Genomic DNA, 5,590 nt, shown 5'->3' on the forward strand with positions numbered 1-5,590 from the left:
CACGGACTTTCTTACCTGAGCTGGCTTTGAATCGTGATCCTCAGATCTCAGCCTCCTGAGTAACTAGGATTACAGGCGTGAGCCACCGTCAGGGTAGGAATATTTTTGAGTGTTTCATTCTTTACAAAACCTTTGGCCAACCACACTTTTATTGTCAATAAAGTTTCCAGGACTGAAAAAGTAGTAAAATCAGCCCAAAAGGAATGAAGAAAAATGTCGTGGTATGAAGCTGAAATGTCCCCTGAAGGCTCATGTCTTATAGACTTTGTTTGGCGTCAGTCAGCTTTAGGGAAGCGACGGATTCCCGAAGGATCTGATCTAATTAGCAGATGCATTTATGACTCGATGGCATTGTTTGAGGAAGGCTCAACATAGGAGGAGTGATCTAATGGGAAAAAAGTATCAGAAGAAGGCCCTGTCCTGGAAAGATGCACTTTGTTGCTCACCTCTTTCTATCTCCTACTGCTTCCTGTCTTTCATAACACATGAAAGTTACTTCAGCTCTGGCCTTCAGCCATGTTAGTTTCACTATACACACAAGGCAGTGGAAGTATCTGACCATAGATTGAAACCTTTGGGTTTATGATCTAAAAGAAATCCTTCCTCCCTGAGGTTGATTTTCTCCGGTTTTTGTCACAGAGACGAAAGTCCTATTAACAGAAAAGTTCAACATTATTTACACAATATTGAGGATTTTGGTTGCAGGGGGCAGGGTTTCAAAGGAAATGTATCATATATAGGTAAATATATATGGCAGAGGGCATTAAATGAGATAGAGAAAGAAGAATGGGTTTCATGACAAAGCAACAGGTAAGGTTTTGTGGTACAAGGGGGTGTATGGTGTATGGAGAAACCTGGAGGTTTCCTGAATTCTTTAGTTGAGAGCTGTATGCTATGAGAGAGTTAAAGAAATGAGAGGAAAACAGAAATGCAAAGGAAATATGGACATTTTAGTGAGATAGGACCCCTTATACTAGGATTGAACTGATTAAGGAAATCCATAACATATACATTTTAAAACAAAACAAAAAATATTGTGAATTAGCACACTTTTCTCCTAACTTTCCTCTAAATATATTATCTTATATCAAGGTCTCATAAGCCAAGTGTAAAGCTAGTAGAAAACTATCTCTGATTTGATTAAAAGTATTGAAAGTATTTGTAAATGAGTGACCCATACTCTCACACTCACAAGAGGCAGATGTGAGAAGAACAAATTCTCACCTCCCCTATCTTCCTAACAATTTCGTTCTTGGGCCTAAGCATGATACCAACAGATTGAGCAAAGACTCACACTCAAATAGTCATCAGACATATCAGTATGTTTTATGTTGTAGAAACATGGACACATTGTTTCCTTGATTATAATGCATATGAGTGATGTATACTAACATAATGAAAGACATGGCTACTGGCTGCTGCTTGCTGAGGAGAAGGACATGAATCATATGAAATTGGCCCAGACTTTTAACAATGATCCCTGACCTTCTCATGTCTAAGACAGAGGCTTTTTTAGGGCTTAGCTATCAAATTCAAACTTTGGAACTTAGTTTTCCTTCCTTCTCAACGTAATACCTTGGAGATGACTACCAAAGCATATAAACTTCTGATTCAAAGGATATATTCTATAAAATCAAAATAAAATAATGCATCTAAAAGAAATATGTGCTATTTTTCTAATTATCTAAACTTTTCTGTAAGAAGGTAAAATAGATTGTACAATTTCTCTGACTGAAAGAAAACCATGTAAATATATAGACATGGACAAATGTATAAACACACTTATACATGTACCTAGAAAATATCCTTACTTACAATGTATCATAAAATGCTATTTTTAAATGATTCTTAATTGCTGCTCTTTTGGGAAATTTCTCAATGAATGAATTCGTAAACAGTTGGGTTTTGGGTTTTGGTAAGTGAGGAAGACATGTTACCATGTGAAATATGATATGAAGCTCAGATTTATAGGGAACATAGAACAAATAGTGTGACTATTTTTACATCTTTCATCTCCCTTATGAATGTTGAAATGAGGAGTTGTCTTTCCAAGTATATTTACTCTCTTGGCCTATTCTAGGATAAGTGAACAAGAATTGTAAAACCATATTTCCACCAGTACTGATAAAATTGTATAAAATGTGCCTGCCCATACTAATACAAAGATCTCTACTAAAATTCCAAATATTTCTATGCCCAGTTCCATGCAGATAGGAAGTCAGGGATGTCTGGGAGCCTTGTGTTGTTACACAACAAACTGAAGCAGGACCAGAGAGGAAACAAAGTCATAAGAAATAGTCTACATATCTTCTCCTGTGTGGGTTTTCTTCTCCCTAAAGGAGATTAGATAGATAGATAGATAGATAGATAGATAGATAGATAGATAGATAGATAGATAGACAGATAGATAGATAGATCTATATATATATTCTGAAGAGATATTTCAAATTTGAGAAAAAAGTATTTTGATATACAAAATATTTCATGTTAGTGGTGAAGGAAGCTATTAAGAATAAAATTAAATTCAAAGTGAAATTTAATCAGCCATATGAAAAAGCAGGTTTCCTCTCCTACTGTAACACTAAATTAGGTAATTTTGTTACTCACCTGGATTTGTTAAAATGTTTGCATCCTCACTGTTTAACTTACTCAGGAAAGGGCTCACAAATTTACTGGTATTGAATGCATTTTGTTAAGGATTTCAATTTTAATAAAAAGTTTATATTAATCTGAGGTAAAAACTAGCAAAATAAAAATAGATAACACAGACTTCTTTCAACATTCCCTGCATCCATCCCAACTCTACCCCTTCCATCAATTTTCTCAAGTTTGTCACACGCATTGAACTTTATGACTGCATTCTCCCCTGGTTTTTCTCTTCATTCACCAACCTCCCTTCCATTCACTCCACTCCCTTTGGAGTACCAGTTTCTTGGTATTTATTTTGCTTAGTCTGTGAGTTTGCCTTTCTAAGGAATTCTCCCTGGGATCTACCATATTTTGCTTATTACATTTGTGTATACTTGCATGAAGCACTGACATGTTCACTTGCATATTTATAAATTAATTCCTCTTTCCACATATGAGAGAAAACATGCATCCTTTGAATCCATTGGCCTGACTTTACTTAGTGTGATTTTTAGACTGTGTGTACAAATATAACAAAGTAACACAGATCAGGAAGTAAATAAACTACGGATGCTTTGTTTGTCTGGAGATTGGGAAGTCCAAAACAGAAGGCTTTAGCTTTGTTTCTTGTGAAAGACCTTTTCCTCATGGACAGAGTTCATTTTCTAAAGCCTCCAGTTACAGAAGGAACAAGGGAATTTTGCAAGGCTTCCCTTAATCTCTAATGAGCTTATCTCCCAAAAGCCCTACCTCCTGAAAAGAATGTAGAGTACCATGGATAAGAACTCTACCACTGACCCCCAATATTAAAATTATTAATACTTAAGAACTATGAGGGAGAAAGAGAAGAAAAAAAGCTAAGGGAAGCTATCTGCAGCTGTGCTAACAGATAGAAAAAGAAGGCGGATGCCTTGAGCCACTGAGTTTAACCTGACTAACCAGAATCCTTTCATATATACACAGGATCAACAGCAGGAATTGGTATGTGCATATCCATGTAGTGTTGATCTTTCCACAGGAAGGAATGATTTCATGTCTGTTTCAGTCTTCAAAATTCTGTCTCATAGGAACAATGAAGAAAAGCACCAATTACATAGAGTGGAAAACATTGAAGGTAATGTAATAATTCAACTCCCCAGGAAGAAGTGGGAATGGGGAAGGAGTGTGTGAATTCAAAAACTGTTATGATCCAGGGAAAAATGATAAATTCATGTACAAAATAAAGTATAAAATATATTTAATATTCATGTAATAGATTGCTATATACAATGTTGTTTTTTTCTCCAGAATTGGGCAAATGAAACTATTTGACTTATCCATTATCATATAAATTCAAGCTGACTTCTAAGATGAATAGGTAGAGTTGAGAAGAAGAAATTTCTTTATAATACACCAAGAAGAGATGATTTCTAGACACCTGATATGATGACTGGAACTCTGTAAATGCTTCAGGATAAATGGGGAACTGAAAAGAAGCCAATATACATAACACTGGGTCAGGAAGGCAAACATCAGAAGAGAGTTGTCTGCATCTAAGATTGATTTCATAGCAACTGAGCTTTCAAACAATAAAGTTAAGAATAACAAAATCCTGTCCTTTTCAGGACCATGGATACAATCAGAGATTATCATATTTAGCAAATGAAGCTAATAAACAAAAAATGTCATATTTTTCATTCATACTTGGAATATCATAAAATGAAGACAGACAGAATGATAGGCAGACAGAAAGAAAGAGAGAAAAAGAAGAAGAGGGAAGAAAGGAATAAGAATGAGGAAGGAAGGAAGAAAGATTAATAAAAGAATAAATTAAATGAAGAAAAGTAGAAATAACAGAAAAGAAAAGGGAAAGTATACCGGGCGCTGGTGGCTCACGCCTGTAATCCTAAGCTACTCAGGAGGCTGAGATCTGAGGATCGTGGTTCAAAGCCAGCCCGGGCAGGAGAGACCATGAGACTCCTATCTCCAATAAACCACCAGAAAACCGGAAGTCGCGCTGTAGCTCAAGTGGTAGAGTGCTCACCTTGAGCTGAAGAGCTGAGGGACAGCGCCCAGGCCCAGAGTTCAAGCCCCACAGCTGACCAAAAAAAAAAAAGAAAGAAAGAAAAGGGAAAGTACATAGAGTAGCACTGTGAAGGAAAAGAAAGAGTACTAATTGGAGCGAGCTTGGTGGAGAGGAATAGAAAAGGTCAATGCTTTACATATATGCTTCTAATGTCATAATGAAACTCGTTTTGGGAAAGTAATACTAATGAATAATTTAATTTCCGCTGAACTGTAGAGCAAGCAAAGATGTCTATCATAACTAAGGCTACAACAACAGAATGGGTCTGTTTCTTCATCCTGGACAATAGTAAGAAGAATGAGAGAGAAGCCATGATATTATCAAAGGAGCAGTTTTCAGTGTTTTCTCTGAACCAGTTATTCTCTATTCACAATGACAGGGAAAATTAGGTATCTGAGAATATATTCTCTGAAAGGAGAAATAATCTGATGACTACAGGCTGGTCAAAGGGCAGTCATCAGAGGAGACACTATTTATATTAATGCAAACAAATGACTTCATTTTGCAGCTATATCCCCAACTCTATTGTATCCAGATTATACATACAGACAACTGTTGGTATTAGAGGGGATTGGATCTTAGACTGTACCACAGATATTAAAATCTGAAAATGCTGAATTCCCTTATAGAAAACAACATAGAATTTTCATAAAACCTATATGCAAACTCATGTGCATATTTCAACTTATCTCTACATTATTTGTAAAACCATTGATACAATGTAAATCCTACGTGAATACAATATTTAATAGTCCCTGTTCAGTATAAACATTGCTTTTCTGAATATTTTCTATCATTTGATTGAATCCATGAAGGAGAATCCGTTCAAATACACACAGCAGGAATTGGTATGTGCATATCCATGTAATATTGATCTTTCCACAGGAGGGAATGATT

This window comes from Dipodomys ordii, unplaced genomic scaffold (genome assembly GCF_000151885.1).
Source record: "Dipodomys ordii isolate 6190 unplaced genomic scaffold, Dord_2.0 Scaffold1, whole genome shotgun sequence".
Lineage (NCBI taxonomy): Eukaryota > Metazoa > Chordata > Mammalia > Rodentia > Heteromyidae > Dipodomys > Dipodomys ordii.